We start from the raw sequence: 12,006 nt of genomic DNA on the forward strand, positions 1-12,006 counted from the left end.
AACCTCTTTAGGCTGAAGAAAACTGATCCCTGATACATTGAAAAAAAGGAATGAACATCAGAAGTAGTAAGTGTGGGGGTAAATATGATAAAATATTGTTTGTTTAAAACAGCAAAAATAACAATATTATGGGGACCTTTAAATATATACATAGATGTAGAATAACTGACAAAAATAGCCCAAAGAGTAGGAGGAGGAGATGGACTTAAACTATTGAAGATTTTTGTATTGTTTGGGAAATGGTAATATAAGCAAGACCATAAGTCAAAGATGCATATTTTAGTCTCTAGATCAGGTGTTATCACACTTTTCTGTAAGAGGTAAGACAATAATTATTTTAAGTTTTGCAAGCAATATACAATCTATTTAGCATATTTTTATTATTTTTATTTTTACCTTTAAAAAAATGTAGGGTTTACTAATCCCTGTTCTGGAATTTCAAAGGAATAATAAAAATAGTAAAACTCAAAACTAACACATAATATAAAGGGAATAATGAAAAGTTCTGTTAACCCCCACCCCCACCCCACACACAAAAGGCAGGAAAAGTAGAATAAAGAAACAAATAACACTTGGGACAAATAGAAAACAAGTAGTAAGATGATAGATTCAAACCTAACTGCAATACTAACTACATTAAATGTAAATGTACCAAGAAAGCCCATTGAAAGACACAGATTATCAGACTGGATTTTTTAAAAACTCATAACAATGAGAGAATTCTACATATAAAGGAATCATTTTCAAATACCATAGAACAGGAAGCACAATTTCCAGTCAACTTAGTCTTTCTTGCCCCTTACCTTAACACTCTTATTATAAGCCGGGCAGTGACTGAAGTCAAGAGAACTGGGATGAAGACCTCCCTGAGAAACTAAGGGATGAAGAAACAAATATGTAACTTTTAAAGACAAAAGAATCTTCTTGATTTACATTTTTCTTTTTAAAAATCTAGCTAACCTATAAATCAGGGATGGAATGTGCATGTTTACTTTCCTTTGTTATTTTTTTAATTTCTTTTTTTATTGTTGTTCTATGACAGTTGTCCCCCTCCCCAATTGCTCTCCTTTTATAAAAAGGAAACACATCATGCATCTCCCTCTTTTTTTCATTAATTTTATTTTATTTTTATTAAATTTATTCAGGTGACATTGGTTAATAAAATTATATAAGTTTCAGGTGTGTAGTTCTACAATACATCATCTCTATATTGTATTGTGTGTTCAGGGATTTCCGATGTCAAAAAATCATAATATGTAAGACTGTGTTTAGCAATCAGGGTAACTTAGCTCATGGTAACTGGCATATATATAATTACAATTTGCATTCCAGTTACTTAAACTTAGATATCCTTGATCAGGTTCAACATAATGTGAGTAGAAGATCTCTTTTTCCAAGAGATAAGGTGGAGAGAGTTTGGAGAATGGCCTCGTTGAATTGGTAAGTTATTTTTCTCTGGATTTTGGTGATTTCCCCAGTTCTTCCATAATTCCTCAGCACTCTTGACTTTTCTTTTCCCTCAAAGTTGGGCAAGTTTCTCTTTGTTTTTTGATAAAAACTGAAAGATGCCTTTGGTTTTATCTACCCACTTAATACAAGATTACACAGGGGTTCATGAAGATATTCAAACAGCTGGAGTGTCTTCCTGCATTTTCCTCCCTTTTGCTGGAGAACAGGAGGTTGTACCAGCTGGTTTTCAGGGATGTTCTGCAGAGGTTGATGACTATTTCCTTCAAAACAGAGGTCCGCAGCACTGCTTATTACTGTTCTCCCGTTATAGACAGGTTCCTCTGGAGGCAGCACACCGTAGCAGTTGGAATTCCCTCTGGCATGTGAACAGTGGTTGATGAAAGCCAGGTAGTTTTTGTTATCTGGGGAGTACTGAAGATCTCCAGATGAATGTTGCCTCAGTACCTCAAAAGCATCTTCAAATGCTTGACCCATCTTATCTTGTTCAACACAAGCCATACTTCATTAATAAATTGACAGTTCTTTTCATCAGAGTCCAATCTAGCATCCAGGTGGAAATAACCTTCTCTGCATCTCCCTTTTTATTGGCAGCTAGCTATAGTAACCTCAAGAGTTATGGGAGGCATCTGCAGGAGCCGAGAGTCAAGCTGGTCTATGAAGAGCAGGAAGATGCTGACTACAGACAAGGATATGCCACGCAGAGGGAGCATCTTGTGTGAAGTCATGAAGCATGAGCTAAGTCAGGGAGGGATGGGATATGGGGTTGGAGAGGACTTTGTTTTGTTCACCGTTATTTCTCCAGTGTCAATCATTTGTGCCTGGCACATGGTAGGGACTCGATATCTATTAAATTATTAAAGCAGAAATGCCAGTCTTAGACTCCATTCTAGAAGCTATGTTGGCAGGACAAGGAGAGCTGATTGATACCTGTCCTCTCCAGTGAGGCAAACACATTTGTAATATAGAGTTCACACCTGTGATCTATGTCTTAGAGGGGTATGTGGATGAGTTGTGGCATTTAGGAAGATATATTGCAACATGGCAAAGAAATAAATCTAATCTACTGGTGACATTTTTTCTCTGCAGAAATCTAAGCTAGGGAGGATGCTGAGATCTGTCTACAGAAGTATCCAAAGAGCTGTGTTAAAGAAGATGAGTAAGAATTGCTCTACATAGCCCCAAATTTAGAAGTGTAAATTTTACCAGGGTGACAAGCTTCAGATTGTCTAGAGAAAATGTTCTGACACTCAGAGCTGTTCATAGACAGAAAGGTTCTCCTGAGAAGCAATGTGCTCCCAGTGCAATGAGTTTCAGGCTGAATCTAGCTGACCATATATGTCAGGGATGCATTGAGACCACCTGGACTTAGAGAGAGGTAAAGCAGGAGGGCTGCTGAGGTCCATTCCACCTGGAAGAGCTAAGGACTTTCAAAAAAATCTTCTCTGTCCTCTTCATTATCTACCTTTACTTGTTCCCCATGTGTAATGCCTGGAGCATTACAGCAACCTCTAAACTTGAGCTGGGGGAATCCTTCCACAACGCATATATATATCAAATCACCATGATGAACACTTTAAATACCTTACAACTTTATGTGTCAATTCCTCGTCGTCGTCGGCAGCCGTCCATCTCGAGAGACGATGGTGTAGCTTCTTAAGAGTCTATCTGCACCGCCGAGAATGGCTGTGCAGTCCGACTCGGGAGTGACACGGTATCTGTCTCCTCCCGTGTTGAATCGACATCTTGCGATGACGCTGGAGTGTCCTCTCCAGTGAAGCTGAAGCTACAGAGCCTGGGCAGGGTGATATGGAGGGTCTGCTGTTGCCCATGCAGCAGACCCCCCCTCTCTTCGCAGCTGAAGGGTCCAAGGGAAAGACGGAGTCAATACAGCTTGGCTTCAGGTGCGCCGCAGGAGTTGCCGGTGTTGACTACAACGTCAAACCGCCTTAGGGACTCCGGCTCCGGATTTTCTGTCGGGGTTTACTCCCTTAGCCTTTCCCCTGAAGAGGTATGCCGCAAGGCAGCGGAGGTTTTTTGGAGTCAGAGTTTTCCTTCTCTGATGTGCCCTGACTGGAAGATCGAACCAGCGACACTTAGCTCGCAGGCCGACGCTCAATCCACTGAGCCAAACCAGCCAGGGCTTAATGGAGTACTACTTAGCCATAAAAAAAGAAAAACATTTGCAACAGCATGGAAGCACCTGGAGCGTATCATGCTAGGTGAAATAGGTCAGTCAGAGAAAGACAAATACCGTATGATTTCACTTAAGAGGTGGAATCAGAGGAACAAACTAAACAAAACAGAAACAGACTCATAGATACAGAGAACATTTTGATGGTTGCCAGATGGGAAGAGTACGGGTGGGGTGGGGTGGGTTGACAAAAAAGTTGAAGGGATTAAGAAGTACAAATTGGTTGTCACAGTATTGTCACAGGGATGTAAAGTCCAGCAGAGGCAATAGAGTCAATACTATTGTAATAACCGTGTGTGGGGCCAGGTGGGTACCAGAATTATTGGGGGGATCACACTTTAAGTTATAACATTGTCTAACCACTATGCTGTAGACCTAAAATACTGAATGTCAACTGTCATTGAAAAATAAATGAGAAATGCTTCTCACCTTAAGATTTCTTTAAATAAAATAAAGTAACAGAAATTGTTCTGCAGAGCTAGAGGGCCTTGCACAACCTCAGAGATGGACAGACCCCTAGAAGGCGCTGACTTTGCCCGAGGCTTATTTGATTAATGAGCAATCCCATGTCCAGATAAGACAGGACTCCACACACATACCCTGAACTCTACATACATACCACCAACACAGCTATAGTCATGCAAATCCTTACTTCCCCTAAGCAGCCAAGCGATTCCAGAATCTTTCTCCAGGCACCCAAGCATACAGCTGCCTCCTGAGGACACATGCATCTATCTATGTTAATCACATAGTCTTGTGTCAATTATACCTCAATAAAGCTGAAAAATTTTAAAAGCACAATATATGTATCTTTTGACTTAACAATAAAATGCCATTTATGTCATTATTATGTTATGATATCATTATATCCCTCCACCTTAGGAAAAAAACAAAATTACATTTCTCTGTGTTCTTATGTATGCAAAGCTAAAGCATATTTTTAAAAAAATCTGCAAATAGACTTAACCTCTGGCATGGGGACTAGTATTGAAGAGAAGATCAAAGGGTACTTTTACTTATCCATATTGTTTGAATGTTTATAATGAGTGTATTAATGTTTACTTTATAATTAGATAAAAAAATTTAGAGAAATTACAAACAGTAGCAATGAAAGCACTTCAGGAATTTCTGATGTAATTGGGTTATCACTGTCACCTTTAAGGCTCCTAATTGCTCTTATTTTTAGTAACTGATTTGCATGTCAAGGCCAGTTCAAGGTGAAAAATCTTCTCAGACAGTGTACGCCACCTGAGTTCAGAGCCTGCCTTAAAATTGTGTGTGTGGCTTTTCTAGAGCAATCACAGGCCCCAGACTGAGCTGCTTTGAGAATTCCCCATAAGCTGTGCGTTAGCTTGACACTTCCAAGGAGGATATAAGTATATTAATTATACAGAGAACTACACTCCTCTTATCCCAATTAAGCTAGGTATAATATCTTGATTGTTTTCCCTGCCCCCTTCCCCTGCTCTGAGTTTCCAACTTTACTCCCCAGTTACTGAGAGCCACTCCTGGGTCCCTCTGCTCCAGAAGTCCTCCTTCCTGGCTGTGGTCCAATTAAGCCGCAGTTGAACTGCTCTGAAGTGAGAGGTCCTGGGAGGCTTGTTAAATTCAGTGCCTAAAAATATCGAAGGAACATCATTAAGAACTTCGGCTTATTACTCAGCTGGGCCAATATCAACAGCCAAGCAGGAAGATCAGAAGTGACTCACTGTCCCTCAGAGGCACCTGAAGAACCTTGTTTTAACTTTTATCTAATTTTATCCCAAGTGTGTACACTTAGCTACAAAGCACATACCCAAAGTATCTTTACTTTCACTGCCACCATCACCCTGTTATTTCTTTCATAACCTCATCACCCCATTAGTATTCTATCATCACCCCAAAATATCATCCTTTCCCTACTGCATTATCATTCTCAATATTACCACCACCTAACTCATCATCTCACCATCATTATCATCATTAGTATTATCACCATCCCCATTATCACTCAAAATTATTCATGCCTTTCACCATTACGTTTAATATCAGCTATAGAGGTTTTATAGATGCTCTTTATCAGGTTAACAAGTCCCTTCAATTCCTACATAGGTTGAGAGCTTTTATGAGAAATGGAAATTAGATTTTGTCAGTACTTTTTCTGCATCTATTGAGATGATCATATGGGTTTTGGTTTGTTAATATGATGAGTTACAGTGATTGATTTTCTAATGTCAAATCAACCTTGCATCCCTACAGTAAATCCCATGTGATCATGATGTATTATACTTATATTATTGGATTTGGTTTGCTAAAATTTTGTGAAGAGTTTTTGCAACTATGTTCATAAGGAACATTGATCTATAGTTTTATTTATTTTCTTGTAATGTCTTTTTCTGGTTTCGGTAGGAAGCTAGTGACTGCCTCATAGATCAAGTGGGGAACTATTCCCTTCTCTTCATTATTTTGAATGAGGTTGTGTAAAATTTGTATTATTTCCTCCTTAAATGTTTGATAGAATTCACAAGTGAACATATTTGGGCTTGTAAGAAACAAGGAAATAGTGACTCCCAAATCAGCAGAAAATCATTAGTAATGAAGGACAAATGTAATTAGAGGGTCTTAAGGGCAAATGTAATTAGAGGATCTCTGAGAAGGAAGTTGACAACATTAGTATATTTACAAAAGGAGCATCCTGAAGGGGGAAAGATACTCATCACCAGACAAAGGGAAAATAGGAGAAGGTCGTCGTCGTCGGCAGCCGTCCGTCTCGAGAGACGATGGTGTAGCTTCTTAAGAGTCTATCTGCACCGCCGAGAATGGCTGTGCAGTCCGACTCGGGAGTGACATGGTATCTGTCTCCTCCCGTGTTGAATCGACATCTTGCGATGACGCTGGAGTGTCCTCTCCAGTGAAGCTGAAGCTACAGAGCCTGGGCAGGGTGATATGGAGGGTCTGCTGTTGCCCATGCAGCAGACCCCCCCTCTCTTCGCAGCTGAAGGGTCCAAGGGAAAGACGGAGTCGATACAGCTTGGGTTCAGGTGCGCCGCAGGAGTTGCCGGTGTTGACTACAACGTCAAACCGCCTTAGGGACTCCGGCTCCGGATTTTCTGTTGGGGTTTACTCCCTTAGCCTTTCCCCTGAAGAGGTATGCCGCAAGGCAGCGGAGGTTTTTTGGAGTCAGCGTTTTCCTTCTCTGATGTACCCTGACTGGAAGATCGAACCAGCGACACTTAGCTCGCAGGCCGACGCTCAATCCACTGAGCTAAACCAGCCAGGGCCTATAGGAGAAGGTAGTCAACAGTATTAGCATATTTACAAATCACAAAAGGGGCATTTAGATAATCGTGTTAGATTGTAACTCCGGAGTAACCAGTAGTGGAGAAACAGGGAAGAAGGAGAGGGGAGGGGAAGCTAATTGTGTTAGGGAGGGGGAGCTAATTGCATTACTATAAAACCAGTTTTCTTTGTCTACTTTGCACGCACATTCTCCTGGCTGAGAGTTCGCCCTACTCTGCAGACTCGTGAATAAATGCCTCACTTTGCTGCTCAAGTCCTGTGTCCCGGTTTTTATTGTGAGAATTTCTCACAGGTTGAAGCTTTCTTTGTGGGACTTTTTAAACTAAAAATTCAATTTGTATTTAATAATTAAAAGGACTTTGAATATGTTTCTTCCTGAGTAAGCACTGATTTCCCATGAACTACTAATTAATTTTTTTTTGCTGTTTTCTGCTTCACTGATTTCCACTCTATCATTTTGTTTCTTCTGAACAAAAGAAATTTTTCAATTTTACCCACTTTTCTTTTTTTAGTTTCTTAAGGTGGAAGTTGAGGTAATTGATTTCAGACCTTTCTTCTTTTCTAATATATGTATTTGGTGTTACTTCTCACAAATGATGACATGTTGTTTTTTATTTTAATTCAGTTCAAAATACGTTTTAATTTTCCATGCTGATTTCTTCTTTGACCCATGATTATTTAGAAGTATGTTATAGATTTCCTAGAAATTTTACTTACTGATTCCTAATTTAATGTAATTATGGTCAGAGAGCATACTCTGTATGACTTGAACTCTTCCATTTATAGTTGGTTTACAGCCTAGAATACAGACTATATTGGTCAAATGTTTTCTATGCACTTGAAAGAAATGTTTATTCTACTGTTGTTGGAGTGTTCTGTAAATGTCAGTTAAGTCAAGTTGTTTGATAATGCCATTAGTCCGTAATCCCACTGTGGATTTTCTTTTTATTTAGTTGGTTATTGAGAGAGGAATATTGATATCTGACTATAATTGTGCATTGGTCTATTCCTCCTTAGAGGTCTATCAGTTGTTGCTTCATGTATTTTGAAGATCCTGTTTGCCAGATGGCTTTCCTGGGCCCCTCTCAGAGTGACCTTACCATTAGCCCACCCACCTCTACCCGAAGGCCAACAACTATGGGAGGACCTGTGGTGCAGTAGACCTGTGTGTGTGGTCAGTAGCATACCTGGACCAGCCTGCCAGACTCCTTGCATCCCTAGACTCCCTTGTTCCATGTCTCCCAGGCAACTGTGTCTCCCAGGCAACCATCCTGGGGCAGGCCTTGGACGATGGAGACACAGAAGTGGGCAGGGTGAGGAAGAGGCTCCTTCCCCTTCTCCAGTAGGTATTACCATAGGCCCACATCCAGAACCTAATGGAGAAAGCAGGGACAGAAAGGCCAGGCCTGAATATTTTCTGAAGAAATTGAGGGATCAGATTGCCACACCATCCTGAGATTTGGAAGGATAAGATAAATGAAACCAACCCCGTTCCTCTGAGTGCTGTGATCTGCCTCCTTTATTGGGGACAGATAGGACTTGAGACTCAGAGTACCTCAGGCTTCTGCATGTCACAACCAGATTGCTGATGACCCCCAGATTCTTTCAGCAGCTTTGGGGTATGTGCAGCAGGGATGATGGAAAGATTAAAGGTTGAGTGCTGTGCCTCTCCCACCACCCACTCCACCCCTTTCCCAGCATGTGTTTCTGTTACAGAACCGGTGGGCTTCTCCAATTGAAAACAAACCCACGAGCTCTTTAGTTAGGGGCCCGATTGCCCGCCGCCAAAATTATAACTCTCAATACCAGAGTTTAGTGAAAAGAAAAAGAATTGTTTATTTAATGGTTATATAGATTTAGTTATTTGCGGATTTCTGTTGTTAAGTCTTACATTCTTTAAAACACCTATAAACACATATCCTTGCCTCCCCCCTACCAAACCAGGCTAGCTTTAGAAAAGTTAGAGAAACCGTTTCCCTACTTTCCAAACACAGTTCAGCTTTACCAGCAGCTGCCAATCATTCAATCTGATTGGGGAGATCCTTTCTGTGCTGTGGTGCCCTCCAGCTCTCAACGCAGAACCGCCTGGATTCTCAGCCTCCTTGCAAACTGCCTTCTTCCTGCAAACTGCATGGATCTCCTCTCCTTCTCAAAACCGCATGGCGAGAGCCTCTTAAAGCAGCCTGGAGACCCCTTCTCCAAGCCACATGGAGGGAGCACACGAGAGCGAGAGCCTCTTAAAGCAGACCGCTTCTCCAAGCCACATGGAGAACTTAGCCCCTTCACCAAGCCGCATGGCAAGAAAGCGAGAGAGCGCTTATATATCCCTGACTGCCTCCTCTGACGCAGTGGGCGTTGCAAACAGTTCTGACCATTCACAGAACCTTACGTAGGCTCTGTGTGCTTTTTCAATACTGTCCCCTGGTTCAAGACCCCTCCCATCTACCTGAGGCCTTGGATGCATTAAAGCCATTTTGCATAAAAAAGACACTAGCCACCAGCCTCAGGCATGTGGAGGCATTCTGAAAGCTGCTTCCTTCTCCCCATCCCCCAGCCGCAAACTCTGGGGATTTTTGGACTCCCCTATTTCTGTAACATTTCCCCTGGAGTCAAAGCAATTATGGAATCTTAACACCAAGGCCTTAAGACAGTAGCACAGATAAATTCGTCAAAGAGCACTTATCCAAAATGCCTTGTAAAGGGTGGTGGGTGGAAAGCCTGGCCCAGCTGGGCTATGGGTGCGGACACAACCAGAAATGAGCCCCAGGGCCATTTCTCAGGAAACTTCTGCATGGCTTACACAGCATCAGTCCCTGAGATTGTGCAGGCGTGAGCTCTTGCGGTAATTTCTCAAGTTTATGTCACATCCTTTACCTGAAATTTGCAATTGCAAGGCTCAGAGAAAAAAGTTTTAGTTCTCAATAATGCCAAGGCAAATGATGAGCGAAAAGTGAAACATTAGTTTGAAGGGTTATAGACAAATATTTAAGAAAACTAGAAAAATTCAGGATCCAGTCCAGGTTATATGTGAAAATAAAACTTTGACAACTGAGTGAACTAGAATTTAATATCCACAACTGTATATTACTGTTTCTACTGAAACACAACCCCCCCCTTAATTTTATCAATGGTAGCTAAATTAAGACTAATGTATTTATTGCATAAGTTTAGTTTCAATAAATTTGGCCTAATTGTTTTCATAAACAAATCAAGAATAACAGTTGATTATAACAGGCTCTTTTAAATTTCTTTGCTGGAATCATCATAAGTACTCTACAGATTGAACTTTAATTAGTGTCTCAAGGCTTAGAAACCAAGCCACACAGTTGCCACCAGGCTGTACCTGCAATATCTATAGGCTTGGGTGAATTCCTGAGGTTCTTGAGATTCCCAAAATGTCTTGAGGTTCTTCTTTTGCCACCTCTCAGGAAAGCAACCTTTGTTCCTTACTTCAAAAGACTACTGGGACCCATATAAACAAGTTACCAGGCTGTTTTCCAAGGGGCTTTTATTGGCTCCCAAAGTCAATCTTAATTCCTTAAAGTTTTCTGGTGACATCCAAGTCTATGTATATGTCTCTCAAACATGATATTCCAGTCAAAACCTTAGCTAATAAATACAGTTTTTAATTATAAAAATAACATATTTTTATTGAATTTATGCAAACAAACACATTGCCATGAAATTATTTATGCTTGACAGGTTATTTCTGTATCTCTGTCTACTTTCCCCTCACTGTGGTTAAAACTCAGGAAGTGATCAAGAAAATATTTATGGCATATAAGTCAGCAGACAATTCATCATTCACTCATTCATTCATTCAAGTAAGAAATAGGAAGATGCCCTTTCCTTTCCACACCAGCCTTTCCCAGTCCCTTTTGGGGGGCGCGGAGTGCCCAAAGCTTTAATTGCAAGAGCAGCTCTGGCTGTGAGACCACCCTGGCGCCCGCACCTGTGCTACAGATAATGACATTATCAGCCCGCTGGAGGCTTTCTTCCCCACAAAGAGGCTAGTCCTTAAATCCTTATTTGCAGTTTCTGACAGCAGGAGTGACAAGCCTCTAACCAGCTCAAGATTTGGGTTGGAGCTGCTTGGATCCCAAAGAGAGGGCAGAAAGGTGGGGAAACAGGGGCCCCCATGCCAGGAATACGGTCAGGCAAGGCAGCCACATTGACATTTTTCCTAGAGAATTTTGCTAGATCTTTGTTACTCAAGATATCATCTACTTTATAATTGATACCCATTGAGGATCATTTTTCTAATACTTTTACTATAATGTGGTACCAGTCCTATTTTTACCCAATGTCAAAAATCTTTTTCTAGTTCACCAAAAGTAAAACTTCCGTACAAAAGGATTGCTTGAAAACAGGCACGAAAAAAGTTCTGTGAATAATCAACTGTTTTACAATTGTTTTACAGTGTCTGCTACTACAGTTAGCTTTCTCACTTGGCTGCTTGTTTGTTTGGTCTGGATTAAAATTGGACTTTGAGAATAAAATTGGAATAGTTTTGTTTTCTCTAAAGACAAAAGTACAGAGAAGAATAGGGGACCAGCGAGGCTTATGATTTGGGCGGTGCTCGAAGAAACCAGGATTGTTCAGGGGAAAGAATTTCTACACGGCTTTGGTACCACTTTAGGTCAGGCAACAAATCTAGGAACAACAGCGACTAACCAAAGAGTATAGTGTAAAATTCTGCTCTGAAGCACCCCTACAAGATCCTGTCCAGAACTAGGAGGGGGCCGTGCTGACTCTCAGGGATGTGTGGCATTTTCTGCTTCCTCCTACTTGCCCCTACTCTCTGATTTTTAGCCCAGTTCTACTCCCGCCTGCTTTATCACCCACTCCCTTCCTGTATACACTTCCCTCTCTAGGTTCAGTGTCCTCATCAGTCATAATACGGACCTAATAGCTTTTCTCTGATGCCTCATATTCATGGAGTGATGTAAATGATGTAAAAGGCTTTTTAAAAATGTGGTAAGTAGATAGGGCATTGATTTCTCTCCACTTAGCCCATTTTTGCCTCAGATCCATACTCCTAATTCCCAACCCCCTAATTCGAACCG

General features: G+C 41.0%; 1 pseudogene; it reads right to left on the reverse strand.

The window, feature by feature from the left end:
- Nucleotides 1-1,268: 1,268 nt before the first annotated feature.
- LOC150014734 (transcription factor Spi-C pseudogene) lies at nucleotides 1,269-1,976 on the reverse strand (annotated as a pseudogene).
- Between the last annotated feature and the right edge of the window lie 10,030 nt (nucleotides 1,977-12,006).

This window comes from Furipterus horrens, unplaced genomic scaffold (assembly GCF_987537825.1).
Source record: "Furipterus horrens unplaced genomic scaffold, mFurHor1.1.pri manual_scaffold_3, whole genome shotgun sequence".
NCBI lineage: Eukaryota > Metazoa > Chordata > Mammalia > Chiroptera > Furipteridae > Furipterus > Furipterus horrens.